The sequence below is a fragment of the Tamandua tetradactyla genome, chromosome 3 (genome assembly GCF_023851605.1).
Source record: "Tamandua tetradactyla isolate mTamTet1 chromosome 3, mTamTet1.pri, whole genome shotgun sequence".
NCBI classification, from domain to species: Eukaryota; Metazoa; Chordata; class Mammalia; order Pilosa; family Myrmecophagidae; genus Tamandua; species Tamandua tetradactyla.
The window spans coordinates 139,216,117-139,235,598 of record NC_135329.1 but is presented as its reverse complement, the minus strand read 5'-3'; the positions used below and the strand labels follow the sequence as shown (position 1 = coordinate 139,235,598).

General features: G+C 37.3%; 1 protein-coding gene and 1 non-coding gene across 2 annotated transcripts in view; one reads left to right on the top strand and one right to left on the bottom strand.

The window, feature by feature from the left end:
- B3GALT1 (beta-1,3-galactosyltransferase 1) overlaps nucleotides 1–19,482 on the bottom strand; it is a 605,805-nt gene that overhangs the window by 51,346 nt on the left and 534,977 nt on the right. The window lies entirely within an intron of this gene.
- Nucleotides 6,269–6,375, top strand: LOC143678542 (U6 spliceosomal RNA). The gene has a single exon (XR_013173335.1). It is a non-coding gene; the product is annotated as a U6 spliceosomal RNA (small nuclear RNA).

Here is a 19,482-nt window from a genome sequence, read left to right as displayed (position 1 = left end):
TAGGCTTATTGTAAAGTTTGCTAGATTGTAAGCTCTTAGGTAGCCACACTTTTTCCTGAGTTTTAAATGTTATTTCTAAATTCTGAGGTTATAAGTTTTTTGTGTAAAACCTGGCCGTTCCCTGGAATTCTGGGTATCTGACACGTGAGGCTCAGAAACAGAGTTTTGTAGCTCTGAAGTCAGCAGTACCCCATAAAGTAACTGTCAAAGAAGATGAAAAGGAGATCAGATTTCAATTAGAGATACGAATGAGGCTGATTTGGTTAGGAATAAGGTAAATCAGAATACAGGGTAAAGGATGGTATTGACTGTATTTTAAAATTTCAACTTTGATCTTGGGACTTGCCCTTATGAAACTTATTCATGCAAAGGAGAAGTTAAGCCTACTTATAATTATGCCAAAAGGTCAAACCCAGAGAATCTCTTTTGTTGCTTGGACGTGGCCAATCTCTCTAAGCCAACTGTACAAATAAACTTGCACCCCCCCCCAACCCTATCCTGACTTGCGACATGACTCCCAGGTGTGTAAATCTCCCTAGCAACATGTGACACCACCCCCAGGGATGAGCCTGGCCCTGGCATTGTGGGACTGAAAAAGACTTCTTGACCAAAGGGGGAAGAGAAATTAATCAAATTTAAGTTTCAGTGGTGAAGATATTTCAACTGGAGTCAAGAGGTTATTCAGGTTATTCTTATACATTATATAGATATTCCTTTTCAGTTTCTAGTGTATTAGAAAAGCTAGAAGGAACTATCTAAAACTGTTGAACTGTATTCCGGTAGCCTTGACTTTGAAGATGATTGTCTAACCATGTAGTTTTCATGGTTTGACTGTGTGATTGTGAAAATCTTGTGACTGACACTGGCTTTATCCAATAAGGGCAGATGAGCAAGAAAATAAAGACAAAAATAAATAAATAAGGGGGAGATAAAGGGTACGGGATGTTTTGGGTGCTCATTAAAATTTTTTTTGAATAATGAAAATATTCTAAAATTGATTGTGGTGATGAATATACAACTATATGATGATACTGGTGAGCCATTGATTGTATACTTTGGATGATTATATGGTATGTGAATATATCTCAACAAAAGTACATTAAAAATCTTACGGCTTTTAAAAATAACTTGCTCAACACAGATAAATGAATTTTCACAGAGGTAGTTTTTGAGAATTTAAACATGGCTGAATGTTGACATTGTGAAAATAATACCTGGAAGATGTTTTTCCTAGCATATATATATTTTTTCTTTTCTTTATTTTTTCTTTCTGGTGCATGGTCCAGGAATCAAACCTGGATCTCCTGCATGGAAGGCAAGTGTTCTACCACTGAACCACCCATGCACCATTATCCTAGCATATATATTTTCTTAAACTTGATTTTTAAAATGTTTCTATAGAATGAAAGAGGGAGTGAACCATAAACATTTATTAAACTCTATGAAGCATTAATATAAAGCATCTTATATAAAACAGGATTGAATTAAGCAAAGGAAGGAAGTAAGAATGAGGAAATGAACAGTTACTGAGTGCTACTGCCTGTGTTAGGTACAGTCAAATGTATCACAGCATTTTCTGAATAAAAAATAAACAAAGCAGGCCCAGAAAATATGCGGAAAATGTGTATATTACCCTTTAAATATTTCATTGGGTAGATTATATATATATTCCAGTTTAATCACATCAAATTCTACTTAGAAATAGTTCCTAATCTTGAATACCAGGTTTCCTTTTTTTTTTTAAAACTTTTTTGACACAAAATATCTGATTAATTTTAGCCAAGCAAGTGCAGAGAAGAAGGGTGTCTTTTCACCAAAATACTTAATTACCATCAATGCCGGGAAGACATAAACCACAAAACTTATAGACACAAATTTTCTCTGCTTTAAGATGAATGTAATCTTATCCTAAGTGACAATGAGATCTATTTGCAACAATAATACAGAAAGTACAAACATATTGCACTAGACAAGATGAAAAATACAAGCTACTTTTTTCAGTCTGATTGCCAAAGTATAATTTCACTGTTTAAGTCAGAGGCCTTGCAAATTTCTACAATACAAAATCCATATTCACATGTTGGTTTTAGAATACAAAATAATATTTCAAAGTCAAATAGAAATGTATTTGTTCATTATCTGCCCTTTTGGATAATTGCCATTATTGCTATTTCCTCTTGGTCAGGTAATTGAAAATTGATTATATAAATTGCTGTGTTTTTCTGGGGAAATAGCCTAGACTCAAAATTTGTCACACATGTTTTAAACTAAGTTACAATTTTACCAGGACTAAAAACTATAGCTTTTCTAGTACATTATTCTATTGCATTTCTTTGATTTCTTCCCTTCTTTTTCACTTCATGTGGCAATAAAAGGAGTTTTGCCAGTGACATTTATAGCTAAGGAATTCATTCATTTTATGGGCTTACATATAAGAGTTAGCTATGGAAGTATTTTAGTGACATAACAAGACAGGTAAGATAATGATAATATGAGGATGAGATTTAGTCTTCCCAGTTTTGCTTCAGCTCTGTAACAACAAACATGTCTACACTGTCAACCTCTAATGTCAATATCTGGCCATATTTGATAACCTGGTTTGTGTGTGGTCTGTCTACACAAAACGACTTCAACCAGGATGAACAGAGCCAAACAGCAAGCACCTCTGACTTGCCTGTAATCAAGGCAAATTCTGTGATTCATTAAGAAACCAGGTGGAGGTAATAGTTGATCTAAATAGAAAATGAATTTAGGAGAGGGAACAAAAGGCATTCACTTGCTAAGATTCAGTGATAACAAACTTTCCATTTCTCTTTCTCATAGGGCAAAGTTCCTGGGAAACAGACCGTGAGACTCTGAAATTCCCATGTAGGAAGTTTACTGGGGATGTTCTCAGGAACAACACCCATGAGGGGAGAAGGAAGTGGCAAAAGGGTGAGGTCAGCTGTGATGTGGTCACAGCAGAGATCTCAGCCAGTGTCCCAGGGAGGTCTGGGGCAGGGACAGCTCTTCAGGCATCCAGTGTGTGCTCGAGGCAGCTCACAAGGGCTGACGCAGGTCGACTGGGCACATCTCTTTCCAACTTTGTGTTCAGGGACATCGTGTTGGTAAATTGAAATTGGTGGTGGAGGTGGAATTTACAACACAGAAATAGGCAAACACCCAAAATCAGAGCTTTTGCCATTCCTTCTACTAAACTCTCAACCCCCAAAGAGCTGGTTTACTAGCGAGTATCTAGTTAAGAAAGATTGGTTTGTATACCTTTGTGCCCAAATCTAGGTGATTTCTTAATTGCACACATTGCTACACAGGGACAGTTATACACTATACTACTAGGCCTTTGTTGTGGCTTGAATCATGAACCCTACAAAGACATGTTCAAATCCTAACCCCCAGTCCTGTGGATGTGAACCCATTTGTAAATGCTTGAAGATGTTATTAATTAAGGTGAGGACTTAACAGTCATACAGTATGACCGGAGTCCTTATAAGCAGAGGAAATTTGGACACAACAGTAGGGGAAAAAAGGAGACAGCCATATGATGGAGGTGGAGATTGAGTTACAGATTGTCGCCAAGCCACCACCAGAATGCTATAGATTTCAGGGAAAGGGTGATCCTGCTAATAGACTTTCTAGTGTGTTGAAAGTTTCTAGCCTCCAAAACTGAGACAATAAATTCCTGTTGTAGAAGCCAACGAATCTATGGTATTTGTTATAGCAGCCCTGGAAAAATAAGACTGTCTCATATTGCTATAACTTATCCAGGCAAGATTTCCTCTGTTCCACACGGAGTATTATTCTAATCCCAGGGTCTCTTACGCTGCCATGCTATCAGTGGTCTTTACAGTTGCCTTTCTGATTGAGGCAGCTGTGCTCCCACGGAAACCCAACAATTCCCATGAGATCCAACTGGTGACGTAGCCACCAAAGCCTAAGTGACAGTTATTAAAGCTGTAAGTTCTTGTAATGACTGAACAACATCCTGGATAAAATACTTACAGGGAAAACAAAAACCCAACCAAAATGACTTAAAAAAAATACTGTTATTTCTTTTCTTATAAACATGGTCAGTCATACTAATAAAGTAGAAAAACAATAGTTGTAGCATGTCTTTGTTTAATGATGTTATAAACTATCTTTGGAGCCAATTTGGGGATCATACCACAAGGCGGGGAGAAGATTTTAGATGTGTCATCCAAACCGCATAAAAAATTTGGGTAAAAATCATTTCAGCTATTTTTAAAGTTAATTATTTAGAAGATGAACAAAGCTATTTGCTGTATGTAAATACCGTTATCTTTAGGAAATTCAGAGTGTTGGTGTTAGAGAGAGTTCACCATTTCTTCTTCTGAGATCTCTATCTTATAGAAAAAGGCAATAATGTGAGAACTAAAGTCTGACAAATAGAGAAAGACAAACACAGAAATCCTCCTCAGTCTCACTTCTTACACTTAACACCTTGAATCTTGGTGATGTGGTGATTGCAACACATCACTTAAGCATTCAGTTTCGGAAAAAACAATAAATATTGAATGGAGGAGAATGTATCATGATTTTATTACATGAGGCTAGATTTAGGAAACTAAATTAGTAAGGTAAGTGTGGATGATTCTGAAATTCATGATTAAAAAGTGATGTAGTATTCCATTTTGTTTGGATAAACAAAATGTAGTTTATACAGACAATGGAATATTATTCAGCTGTGAAAGGAATGAGGTTCTGAGACATGCAACAACATGGATGAACCATGAAGACATTATGTTGAGTACAATAAGTCAGATACCAAAGCCAGACATACATACTGTATGATCTCACTGATTATGAAATAATCAGAATAAACAAATTCATAGAGTCAGAAATTAGAGTAACAGGTTATCAGGGGCCAGCGCTGGGTAGGGAAAGGGGAATTCATGTATAATTGGTACAGAGGTTCCATTTGGGGTGATAAGAAAGCTCTGGTACTGGGTGTGGTGATGGCCGCCCAGCATTGTGAATGTAGTTAGCACCACTGAATTGTATATTTGAATGCAGTTAAAAGGGAAAAATTTAGGTTGTTTATATGTCACCAAGATCAAAATAAAATATAATACAGAACTATACAACACAAACAATGAACCCTGTTGTCAACTTTGGACTGTAGTTAATAGCATAAATATATTAATATTGTTTCATCAGTTGCAACAAAGATACCACACTACGGCATAGTGTTAATAATAGGGAAAACTGCATGCATGTGTGTGTGTGTGGGGGACGTTTGTGTGTGTGTCTATGCGTGTGTGCACGGGAGCTCTGTACTCTTTGCATGATTTTTCTGTAAACCTATAACTTCTTTAATAAAAAGTGACAGTATTTACTGTATCTATTTTATAGTCTACCACATTTTTGTAACAGGCATCCAAGCAGACAGGAAGTAAGATTTCTAACAAATGTTCTTTCATGACATCAGTTCATTGGGAGCAGATGCTGTCTCATACACCACAACTTAGCACAGGGCAGGGGGTCAGTATATCTCAATATCTCCTTAGATGGACTGAAGAAACATGGCTAGAGCCATGTATGGATGGGTTTCTATAATCAGCTTCTGAATTTCTCTCCTGTAATACTCATTTTTTCATTCAACAAAACTATATTGACTATTTTCTATATTGATGTATTCCATTAGGAGTTGAGATAATAGAGGATCTCATAAACTTCTTGAGACAGGTAAAGTTCAGATCATAAAGTATAGTGATGGAAATGCAGAAGCCCAGGGGGGGGCCCTGAACTGTGTGTGTGTGTGTGTGTGTGTGTGTGTGTGTGTGTGTGTGTGTGTGTGTGTATGTGTGTGTTTATGTGTGCGCGCTTTGGGTATGACCAAATGTATTTGTCTCTTGAATGAGGTTTTCTGAATATTGACAATTAAGCAAAATAACTTCACTTTTTTTACTGTAAAAAAATGAATGCAGCTAGTATATCTGATAATCAAACAGGGATATTGTGAGAATGGAGGAATACAGCATGAAGCCCTAAAAATAATCTGGCCTGGTTTTCCTGATCTTAACTGACCTAGATCTGAACTGTTGAATTATTATTCAACAATTGATAATATTTTTATTTTCCTTTATAACCATTTCATATGATAAGTCCTGGGATGAAGAAAGTTCATGTCGTTTTCAAAGTTTCACAAGTAAGAAATTTCAAATATCTGATATGTCATGGGCTTTTAAAAAGTTTCATATAATTTCAAGTCTTTTTAGGAGAAGAAACATTGTAATTGATAATTATTTAAAGAATTTTAGTCTGGTGCTTGCTTCTAAAATTGTAACTATAAACAGAAGATTAGCATGGCCCTAGTGCGAGGGTCACCCACAAATTCTTGAAGTGTTTTATAGTTTTTGTTGTTGGTGGGATGGCGTATGGGAATCCTGAATTTTATGCATGATTTTTCTATAAACCCCTAAGTTCTCTAATAAAAAAAATTAGCTGATAAATGAGTTCTTTCACAAATGATTTCAGTAGGACATCTGTTTACCTTTGTAAGTAGTAAGCACAAACAATGAGACAGATCTATGTTCTCTGTTTGGCTGTGAAGCTTCTTGGCTGAAGCTTTAGATCTCTACCTTGACGGAGGGTAGAAGCTAGTTCTGAAAATTAAGACTCTTGAGCTAAGATGGGAAGGAGTTTTTCACAGTAAACCATGCCACGTTAGCTCATGGAGTGAACATGACTTCTGGGCTTGACATAGAAGTCAAGCAATCAGGTAGCTTCAATGTCAGGTAGCTACAAACCATGTCTGTAGTCAGGTAGCTCCAATGACAATTGAATTTGACCCATCTGTGAGCAGTTGCTTTACTTTTGTTTTCACTTTTTGCACAGGCATTTTACTCTGGGCCAGTTTTTTTCAGAAATGGATTTGGCATCTATTTGTACAATAGGTGAAAAATTAGGCAGAGTCTGTACATATGTATTAGAAAACAGCAAACCAAAACCAAAAGTTCAATGCACACACCCTACAGATGGCTGAAACTGTAGAAGCTCCTCTAATTCAAAGGGTAGTATCCTGGCCTGACATGTGGCTGGATGATGAGTCTCCTCCTATCTCAAGTGTTTCGCGGTCAGACTCAGGCACATTGCATGCAGACAGCAGCAGCCATCTTGACCAGAGAGAGGCATGACAGGGGTCCTGCAGAAGTTCCTGCAAACGGTGGGGAGCTGGGGACTGGGACTTATGGAGAGACCCCACTTTGCCCTGGAATGGGTCATACTGAACAGACATTTCTTTATTTCAAGACCAGCAAGACTTTTGAAGCTTTGCCAGGGCAAGAAATAGACCCGGTATGTGAACAGTGCATCTTTTCTTAGGAAGCATAAAGCTCTGCTCTCAGCCTAAGGTTTTTATTGATGGGCACTTAGACGTGAAAAGGAAATGCACATCTGTTACTTCCAGATCTGGCACATTTTCCTCAATAGGCTTTCTAAAGGAATGGGGAGCTAAACTTTTCACTGTGAAAGTGTTTGCCATTCCTTAGCTAGCTGCAGGAATAATCAGTTTAGAAATAGCATAAGTACATGAGTAAAATTTTAGAATGCATGTTAAAAAACATATCATATTATTTGGAAAACAATAATAGGTGAGGCCCCTGTAGACTGAGAATCTCACATAAGGACTGAATCTGAATGTAGGTGCTTGAGAAAAGGAGGTCCATAAGAGATGGCTTATAATTCTTACTGCACTTATGCTGCCTGAATATACTTTATTATTATTATTATTATTTTTCAGCATGGGCAGGCTCTGGGAATCAAACCCACGTCTCCAACCCAGGGCTCTGGGAATCGAACCCAGGTCTTCAACCCAGGGCTCCAGCTCGGCAGGCGAGAATTCTTGCCACTGAGCCACCGGTGCACTGTCCCTGGATATACATTATGCCTGTTATTTTAGTACTTTGATTACTGCTGTTGTTTTTCAAGCCGAGATCTAGAATCCTCTGTCTCTAAGGGTCCTGGAGACCCTTTGTACCTTGCTTCCTCAATAGCATTTATCATTCTTTCTTGCCCTGAACTTCTCTGGGCAGCACGCCCTGGCACTGAGAGCAGGTAGAGTGGGCTATCGCCTTGTTTTCTTCTTGTGCTATTATTTTTCCCTGATTTCTTCCCAGCAGGAAGTTGTAAATTTTAGCCAGATAGATATGAGGAAAAGAAACTATTTTTCTCCTGAGATAACAATTGACGACTTTGGGCAATATAGGTCGAGTTTTCTGGCATTCTATGAAAAACATTATCTGATAACCTGCCTTTGGGTCTGGGTTTTTTGTTGTTGTAGTTGTTTTGTGCAACTACGAGAAGTGAAACGTACTAAGCTTAACAAGCATAACTGGATGCTACTTAAACTTTAGGCAGCAAATAACAAACTTCTCCATAGCACACAGATGGCTGCAATGATCAATTTTAGAATTAGAGGTTACATTAGGAGTTACCTGGTTCTGCTTATATTCATTAAATTTAGCACGAGTGGCCTCAAAATGTGCTTTAAGCAGTCCATCTATTTCTCCTCTATGAAAGCTTTCTGGGTCTGGCTCCAATCAATTCACTGTTCCATTTCAGTGAAAAAAAAAAAAAGGAAATTGAAAGAAGAGTCACAAATCTTGGGTAAGTTTATGTGTACTCCTTCTAAGACATTTTCCCATGGAAAAAAAGTGGTAATAAATACAATAGAACATGTGAAATATGCCTCTATTAAAGTAAAATATAACTCTTTTACAGGGTTAAATGTATTCCCTAGAACTGCTCACTCCTCAGTGGGATCCTGTACCCATGATGGAATGAGCGGATGGGTCACTGAGAATGTACTTTATAATAAAAAAAAAATAAAAGATTTATTCCTTGGGAGAGTTTTGGATAAATGGGTTGAATGCTCTTTCATTTATGAGGTCTTTGCTCAGGAAACCAATGAAGCCAAGAACACAAAGCAAAACCATGTGCTAAAGGTCAAAGAGGTGGGCAGGCCCCTGCCAGCCCCTGACTTGAGGAAGCTGTGCCAGCGGCGCAGGCACTGGCGCATTACCTCCTCCCTTCCTTGAAAGGCCGCAGATATCTTAAGTCATCCATAGCCAAACAATGCATTTTCCAAAATCAATAAGGCTAAGCCCCTTTTGAAATCTCTAGGATGACAGAAAATACCACATATGCCCACACTACACCACCACCACAGTAAGCTTTTATTTTTGTAAAGCAATTATCAACTTATGTACAAATGATTACAGTATTTGCGATCCAAGATCCTTGGAAAATCTGGTGTCGCAATCAAAACATAATTGAGCTATTCTGGGATAGAAAGTGTATTTGCTTTTCAAAACACATAAATATCTAAAAATTAAATGATGACCCATTTAGAACAGTTTTCCCCACAATTTTTATATAGTTTACTTTAAGTGAACTTGCCTGCTTGATGGACAGTTTCTATAGTTTGGTATTTCCCAAGCTGCTGTGTGTGTGTGTGTGCGTGTGTGTGTGTGTGTGTGTGTGTGCCGGGGGATGGGTAGACCGGGTAGCACTGATGAAGCTAATTTCCACAAGAGATGTGACAATCTATTTGCCCATCAATCATTGTTTACAGCCTAAATAAATAACGCTGTGCACATGTACGTGCTATTTTTAAAATGTGTGCATACGCTTTTATAATAAAAAGAAACATTAATTATTTTAAAAGTGTTGGTGGCTTCATTGTAGATTATTCTTTTTCAATTCATGGATTATAAAAATACCAAAACTACCTATGAGCAACTACAATATTTTAAATGATATAAAGGAGTTCTCCTTTTTGGATTTGATGCACTGGTCTAATCTGTAGTAATATATTTGAAGATAGATTGAAAAAATAGCTATAATAGGGATTTAATAGGCATATGTAATCTAATGGGCATATGATAAATATAATGGGATTTTCAATTATGAATGAGTCCCATTATAAGAACCATTAAACCATTTCACTATATTAAGTTTAAATGCTTAGGCCTAGCCTCAAAATATAACACTTAGAAAACAATTACCATTGCCTCTGGGGGTAGAGCTGGAATTGTGTGAGGAGTCAGTGCAAAGGGACTTCCTCTTTTTAATTCTCTATACGTCTGATTGTTTGAATCGTTTACAGTAACCATGCATTCAAATATTACTTTTATAATTTAAATAATAATAAAAGCAGCTCCACAAAACCAATCATTGTTTGGAGCCCAGGGAGGTGCTGCTATGCCACATCCTTTTCCTCCACCAGGTTTAGAATCACATGCTGAAAATTACTTTCCATCCCTTGGCAACTGCAGCGGTGGCCTATGACTCGACAGTCATCTTGATCACCTGGTAAAGCTGTACGCTGGGCTTCACATGACATTTGACACTTCACTTGAACTTTGAGTTCACTGGAAGGACTGCTCTGCAGGCTCGCATATCAACACATCCATGTGCTTGGGGGCTACAGGACTAAACTATTCTTACCCAACTGTGTACATCTGCCCAGCGGTGCAGAGAAGAAGAACAATTCTTGCCTCCTGCCTCCAACTACGTGTAGGGATACCCTGGGAGCATTTATGAAATCCCACACTGTCCTACAACAAGAGGAGATTACAGCTAGTTGATCCACGGTGTCTTCCTAGGATAATTCTATGAGAGAATACTTGGTATTAGGGTTACACAGGGATCATGTGATTTTAATGCATTTACACTAAAAAAGCTGTAGCAAATTCCATGCAATGCTTGCTAATGCGGTAAGTTAATCTAAAATACTTCAATTTTTTTTTCCGAATAAAGCTGCCATGCTGATTTACCTCAGGTTAAGCATTGCAATGTTGTATTACAGCATGATATTCAGGTAGCTCATTGCAGCAATAAAAACATTTATATCCTTCAGCAAAATTCACGGAAAGCAAATGCACTAACTTATTTTATCTAAGGAATTTAGTTCAACTTTAGTAATATATATGTGAAATGGATGAAAACATCACAAATATAAGACCACTGTTTCTATTTTATGTATAAACCAGATCTCTAAAATTTAAGTGCAGTCTGGGCGAATGAATTATTTAAATCTAAGGTTCACATTTTCTCTTCTGTTTGCCACATCTTAACAATTACTTTCCTTCTTAATTCATCGAGAGGACAAAGAGGATGGGCTGGTTTTTCTGATTGATGGGTGCTCTGATTTAGGACCAGTATACACCTACTCACTTTGTTTACACTATTGCCTTTACGGATTTATAATATCAAAGCCTCAGAACCTGATAATTCAGCAGAGTATTCAAAACCAAAAGAATAAAAACAGACTCAGAGCATGGCTACATATTCATTCAAGTCAAGAGCATCTTTTATCAAATAGCCACTCCATCAACTCAATATTCACACTTGATGGACTATTTTGTCTTTTTACCTTGATGAATTTCTGTCTCATAGAAACAATAAATATATTCAGTGAGTAACTCTTTTGAAACAGTTTTTTGTGTATGGTTTCTAAACACAGGTCCGGAGCTAATCTCCTTTCTGAGAATGTTCCCTCTAGACCGTACCTCTCAAACCTAAGAGAGTTCAGGGCTGCTAGAATAGGGCATAAAATCTGTGCATCCAAACTCTTCGTGGTCTATGAGGATTCATCAGCCATGGTTCCCTTCAGCCAACAATTTCCCATCCCCAGGCATAGACAAAGATAAGAATTAACAGATTTCTTTCAGGTTCCTCATTGGAAACCTCACTGGAATGAAGCTGAAAAGATGTGTCTCAATAAAGTGAGGCCATTTCCAGAGGGCGTTTCAGTACTAAGGAATAACTCTTAAATGCCAACGGTCTAAAATTGGGTAGAGAAGCTGAGTTGCAGATAATACTTCTCCTCTATTTAGTACTTTCATATTGGCTTGGGACTTAGTTGTATATCCTTAGGCTCTGTTTTGGTTTTCTCTTTTGGGCAAGGGAGATTCGGGAGCAGGACTATGAACAATGTGGAGTGACAGTGGGTTGACAGGATGGCAGGTGATAGGATGAGGGGTGATAGGTGGGTGGGACAGGTAGCAAGTATGTGCTTCCAAACATTTGGTCCAGTGGTAAGAAAAAGGTTCCTGGGGCTGTTTGATCTCATGAAATAAGTAATCCTGAGGTCCAAACTTAAGGAGGTATCAAAAGGATGCTGACCACGGGTCTTCTTGGAGCTGCTTCTATATTCTATGTTCTTCCTCCTGGGCCTCCTGTCTTTGTGACTTTTATGCCCATGAAATGTAATAATGGAAAACATCTACTTGGATTGAAATAGAGCCAGTATTAGAATGTTAATTGCTAGCAATTTTTCAGTATGAACTTTTTACATTCATTCAACAAATGTAGTCTGAGAATAGTGTTAGGCACTATTTAGGCCCTTGTAAACGAGTAGGAGTGCACAACACCTAGTGCACAAAATAGACAAAAATCCTTGCTCTGGTGAAGCTTATGTTCTAGTGAGAGAAACTATATAATATTGTATTAATAGAACTTTTATTGAAGTCAGGCAGAAATTTGTTGAAACTCAGAACCCTTTGTCTGTGGGTCTTATACACATTTCTGATTTCATAAAGTAATTAGCTTGCCCTTTAACATTTGCCTTAAACTTTCCCTCTTATTTCTTAATGAGATTATAGTCTCTTCACAGCTTGTCAAAAACAGGCACCATGCTCAAGGAATAAAGCCGAGAAAAGCCATTTAAGGAGTTACAGAAAGCATGACTTCTCAAAACTTAAAATCAGGTTTAATGGTTGGTGGAATGACAAATTGCTTAAACTCTTTGTTTACAATTACTGGATAGTTATTTTTAGCAAAAGTTACTAAGGTAAAAAGATAATCATCCCAATATATTAATGTTAATTTTTCTTGGGTTCTATAAATGATGTCTGTTTTTGAGAGATAATTTTGGTACAATTCATAAGCGGTGAGACAAATACTTGGATGCAGACTTCTTTTAATCTGACAGTGTCGCCTCATAGATGGAGTGGTTACAGAACCAAAGGACTGTATCAACCACAACTGTAAGGAAATGGTATCTATGGCAACATCAAAATCACAGTACTGGAAAGCACCTTGATATACTTCTTAGACAAGAATGTCTCTGAATAGGTGAAAACTTGTTTGGCATTCCAAAATATTTACTGAAGTCCTACTATGGGTCAGTTATTGTGCTATGTGCTGGAAATGATTATAATTTATATAATTATATATATGGGTGATATCGTCAAGGAGTCAACAGCTAATAAAGGAGACAGAAATACAGACAATACAGCAATAACAGTGCTATAACAAGGCATATTTAAAGTGATGTGAAAAAAAAAAGCTCAAACTATCCTCCACTTCTTGGCCTCTCACAAAAGTTCCTGCAATCTTCCTCATTAACCTAGATCACAGGAAACTGCAACTTCTTAACGTAACTACTTCTTAATGTCTCTTCCCAGTGACAAAGATAAAATATCTAATTACAATTTCTTTATAAAACCCTTAGTATATTTTAAAATAAAAAAATATTATGCCAAAATAAGAATATTTTAATTGTTGAGTTTACTTATATGCTTTTCCCAATAAATATTTCAGGGTATAATGCAGAAAATATGATAATAAGGCACAAAAAGAAATGGAAAACAGACCCAAGTTATAAAACAATTCAGGTAAGTTAACCATAAAAATTACTGTTGTCACTAATGGTTGGTGACCTTATTTTAGACTTGAATTTGGACTTTCTGGTAGCCAGTGAAAAGGTGTGAAACATGATTTGTTAGATGTATAGGTTTTTAAAAAAAATCTGAAAAGAATAAGCATTCAGTTATTTTTGACATTAAATTCTAGAAGAATAATTTTTACCTGGAGCATGAGATTAAATATATAATGGAAACTATACAAATAATGAAGAATATTTCATACTATCAGTTATCCAATCAATTTCAATAAAGACCATTAACACAATATTAAAGCACAATTTAGTGAAGGTGTTTCCAGGAACTATATCATTATGATAGGAATGTATGGCCCAGGATATGATTATATGGATGGATTTTTTTGTTGTCTATTTTCCTTAAAATCACTAGCATTTGAAAAAATCTGTGATGCTGACAAATAAATATTAAATCTCTGAAAAAACCTTTAAGGGTTAGTTTTCTATAATGCTGACTGAGGGTGGATCTATAAACTTTGGAATGTGAATCAAACAGAGGTCCACCGTTTACTCTGAAAGATGAGAAAACCAATTGGCATGGTTGTAAAGGAAGTGAGAAGCACCCCATTCCTGCATAGAAACGAGCTGCAGGAATCAGAATTTTCCTCAGAGTACAGCATTGGATTGATTGCAAGACTTGAATAAATCTCAGAAAATTACAGAGAAAAAAATGGTTTTGGGGGCAGTTATTTCTAAGGTAGGTACAAATAATCAATTATTTTGTATAATTCGGTCAATCGAAAGGTGATTCTGCTGAAGCAGTCATGATGACCCTAACCAGGAACAAAGAAAGCAACTTATATGTAAAAGAGAGTTGACTGGCAGGTTTTTCTTTTCTTAATTAAAATTTTCAAAAGAGAATACTGGTGTGATATGGACCTAGAGCAAAATAATTTCAGATTATTTCTACCTTTCCTTATAATTTTGACTGTCTTTTAATAATCTTTTTATCTTCTTCGCCATATATATATAATTTACATAGGTCCTTGGGAGAATGCAATTTATAGATTGCCAAGAAAACTTTAATCTAAATAATCAAAAGGCAAAGGAAATCAGACTTTGATAGCGGAAACCTGCTGAAAACTTGGTTCTCACTGAGACTGCCCCATAATCAGGTAATCTCTCTTCTAGTAACCCATTTATTTGTTCTTATTCAGAATCTATGGTTTACAATCAAAAGAAATGGAATACTTGAGGGCCTGAATCTTATTTTACACTCATCCACATATAATTTCAAAACTGGAAAAGGAAAGCCATTTCTTTTTTGTCTTGATATTGGTAACTGGAGCTCTTTGTAGTGTATTAACCTTCCATCTTTCATCGAGGCAGAGAGATTAAAGTAAAGAGAGATAGCTTCGTTTTTGATCATTTTGACTTTGCGGAATTGGGTGACCAGGTCGAAAGCCAGCAGTTTATCACATTAGTGCACTCCAACTTAAACTTGTAAAAGGAGAAATAAAAAGACTTTGTTCAACAAATAACTTGTTAGAAAACAGTGAAAATGAACTTGACCTTTCTGTTACATCAAAGGGACTTTGCTAAGTGCCTTATGGATTAATCTCAAGGTTGACGAAAATAACAGATATGTGGCAAAGCCTTTGATTTCTTTGTCTGTTGGCTCAGGCAGGGTTGGGCCAAAATCTTAAGCTATCAAGTCAATTAGGTGCCTCCTAAATGTGCAAGTTTTCAACATTAGCTTGTTTACAAAATGCGCTGCTTGATGTTACACAGCGTACAAAAAAAGGACCTGGCACTTCTACTATGGTTTTTAAGGCAATGGTGAATCAACAGAAAAATTTTGATTCTTTGACCTCATGAAACTAAGAAACATGTTCCAGAGTATGTGTTTCTTTATTAAAAATATCAAATTCATCCAGACTTATTTGAATAAAACATATATTCATTAGATTCGCTGTAAGGTTTTAGCTTATTCAGTGACAATAAAGCTGAAAAATAATTGAGTCAGACTCATGTTGAACACAGGAAACCAAGTTCGTGTTTCAAGAAACAGTAACTCACTCTGAAAAGGAGGGACTCAGGGGCACGTACTTCCTTTTATGCTGTCAGCTGTGTAATGCTTGGGACCATGGCTGCTCTATGATATCTGTAGCAGGCAGAGGTCACAGCAAAAATTGCGTTCCCCCGAGGCCCTGCCTGAGTCAGTGAATTGACGGATCCTGGGTCTACCTGACTTCCAAGGGTGTGGTTCTCCGATCCAATAAATGCCCTCTTTTTTTTTTTTAAATACCATTTCAGTTGAGTTTTTCTTTTATTTGCTGCCTAACAGACCTTAACTGATACATTCCTCTACAAACCTGGTTGTCCTAATCCCAGAGAATGGTGCTATTACCCACTGGACTGCACAAATGAACAGTCGTCTTCCTTTTTTTCCCCCTTCTTCGATTCCCCATTCCTATAAATTTTACCTCCTAGATATCATTTTTATTCTGTCCCCCATCTTGGTTTTGTTCCTGAAGGTTTTTCTTCACAGCAGCCTTCAAACTGACCTTCCTGTCTCTCTTCCATTCCTCTTTCCACCCATCAGACGGCAACCATCATGCTCTTTCTAGAAGGGAGGCTGAATCCCATTTTCTTCCACTTCAAATTCTTTAGCAGTGTCTTACTGTTGGGAATAGTGAATCAAGTCCAAGCTCTTCTTCATGGCTTACCTGGTGTTCTATAGTTTGGTTTTTACCAAGTTTTCTATCCTGAGATGTTACTTCTAGGTTTTGTTCAACTGGCTCTTACTCATATTTCAGGACCTAGCTAAGAAGAAAGAAATCCCCTCTGAACTACTGCTGACCCATTCTGGTCAGTTGATCATTCCCTCTTTCTGCCACCTTAGTACCTTCTACGGAACTTTACCAGAATTTCTCTTACAATATTCTTTGAATTTGTCTGTATATCTGTCTTTCTTAATGCATTACAAATTCACTGAAGCCAGGGACCATGTCTTATTCTTTTCTATGTCTCTAGTGCCCAAGGGCACAGTGATTAATGCTAAAGGATTTGACAGCTTGGTCTCAGAGGGATCTACAGTACAAAGGAGGGAAATTTCAACTCAAATGAGCTTAAGTTGCAGCACAAGGAATGTGTAAGGCATTTCTGCTCCCTTTAAACTTGAGCCACAGTGTCTACATTTTGATAGGGGTGAGATCAATAACTGGGATTCCACCAAAGAGACTGGAGATTGGAGTAATTTCCCTTTTTCTTTCTTTACTTTTGATTTGTACTTGTTTTGGAAAATCCTTCAGGAGCTATTGATAATGGGCTCTTAGAAATCATAAATCGCAGTAAATAATGATCAAAGTGTAAACTGCTAAATAGCTCAATTCATAAAGAAGTAGTTACTGCACGTCTATTGCATGCCCAATATTTTTGCTTTTTGAAAATAAGTTGTCTTCATTTCCTGGTGCCTGCCCATGCAAAAAAAAAAAAAAAAAAAAAAAAAAAAAGCTGTCTTTCTAGGAACAGGTTAAATGACTGTAAATCTGTGTGAATTCTTTTGAGAAATGTAAAATAAATACAAGATATAATGATCAAAAGGTCAACACAATGGAATTTTTACATCCGTCTATACAAAGAAAATACAATTTTGGTTAAGGGTGTACTGCATTGTTCATAGGTATATGGCAGCCCTGATCTGTTCTCACTTTAAATTGTGGAGATGATTTATGACTTTCTCTATAATTTTGCAAATGTATCCATTAAAAGACCCTCTGGGCAGATGTGCTCTGCATCAGTTAAAGGCCTAATCAAATGATTATATTGATGGCAAAGTCCAGTGAGGAAATACAATTCTGCAGCAAAATTCCTTCATGTTTATCCTTCAGAAACTACTCTGAGTAGATTTAGACAAACAGAAGTCGCTATGGTATAGCTAGAATTTGGATTCACAAAATACTTTTCTCAATTTGCCACTGAGACTCCCAGTTCCCTTCTATTTCTAAAAATGATGATAAAACCATGTATGCCAGAAATTTTTTCAATGAAACAAAGAATGAGAAAGTGACTTGTATGACACGACAAGGAAAGATGGCTAGAGGTTGAAACAAGGTCTGCAGAACAAGTCTGCCTTGGTATAAAACCTGGTACTACCACTCACTGGCTGTGTGACCTTGATAGGGTTACTTAACCTCCCCTTTAGTTTCCCCATGTGTAAGCAGGGGTGATAATAATGTCTATCTATAGGATTGTTATACAGAGTAAATGTGTTAATGTTTATAAAACACTTAGAACACTGCCTAGCACATAGGAAGTACTATGTAAGTGTTTGGTGGATAAACAGTGATTTGTATTCATCTCTTGACACAATTCTGGGAAATAAAAATCTAAAGTGGTGATCCTTGCCTTTATGCCAGTCTGTATAAAAGGATAACGAAAAGAAAATAATGTAACAATGTACCTGGGAGAAAAGAGAGGCCCCTTATTTAAGAACTTAGTTAGGCCAAAACAAATAGTAATTTCGAAGATTTGGCTGGGCATTTTTGTAGCTAAGGGAATAGCCACTAAAAGGCATAAAACTTGGCATGATTGGCAACACTGGGCAGAGAAAGGAGGAAAAGATAGATGATGGAATGAGTTAACCAGGTTTTGCACAATGATGTTGACACAAACTCCATTCTGAGCAGAGGGGGTGAGGGATGGGGTCTTTGAGTTAGAAAAATGCTTCTCTTCAACTGTACCACCTTCAAAGCCCTGCCTTTAAGAATTGAAATTTGTGCTTGGGAAGTGTGTGCTTACATGCATGTGGACAGACGTGGTATTGAGTGGCTCAAGAGTTACCTACTAGATTCTCAGAAGACCAGGAGAGCACTGGCCACAGTTCACCTTGTAGAAAAATTTCACCAGCCTCACAGTGCCCATCCTGGCCTACCTGTGCTGGCTGACTTATGATACACCACAGTTCCCCTTGGCCATCCCTATCAGAGCCCCACTGCGGTGTTATTCTAAGTTGAACTCAGACTTGGGGAAACATACTGTTCTAGTTTACAAGCTGCCAGAATGCGATACACCTGAAATGGAACTGCTTTTTAAAAGGGAGAATTTATTAAGTTACAAGTTTACAGTTCTAAGGCCATGAAAATGTCCAAATTAAGGCAAAGCTATGAAAATGTCTAAGTTGAGGCATCCAGAGAAAGATAACTTGGTTCAAGAAGGCCAATGATGTTCAGGGTTTCTCTCTCAGCTGGAAAGGCACATGGCAATGTCTGCTAGCTTCTCTCCAGGAATCTCCAACAACTTCCCAGGGGCTCTGTCGGTTCTGGTGACTCTAAAGCTTTTTCCAAAATGGTTCCCTCTTAAAGGGCTCCAGTAAGCAACACCATCTTGAATGGGTGGAGACACAGCTCCATGGAAACCATCTAATCAAATTGGGTGGGTCACGTCTCCATGGAAGCAATAAAAAAGATCCCACCCAGCAATATTGAGTGAGGATTAAAGGACCTGGCTTTTCTGGGGTACACAACAGATTCAAACCAGCACACATACATTCCAAAGAAAAGGTGATAAAACCCAACTCACTGGGCAGAATGAGATTTTTCAAAAGGTGGGTTGAAATTTTCACAGGAGACCTGTGAAAAGAGTGATAGGCAAACCTGAGCTGAAGGGAGCAAGACTAGAAGCTTGAGTGTGTCTTCAAGGGACAGCAATGCAATGATCAATTTATTTTGCTGCTTTTATTGGACTAGGGGCTAGTCTTATGAAGTATACAGGTTAAAAATTTCCCTGACTTTTTTGCAATTCTCTTTAGTTATTACTAACCTCCCCCAGAGAGGTTTGAACTACTTGTCTGTTCT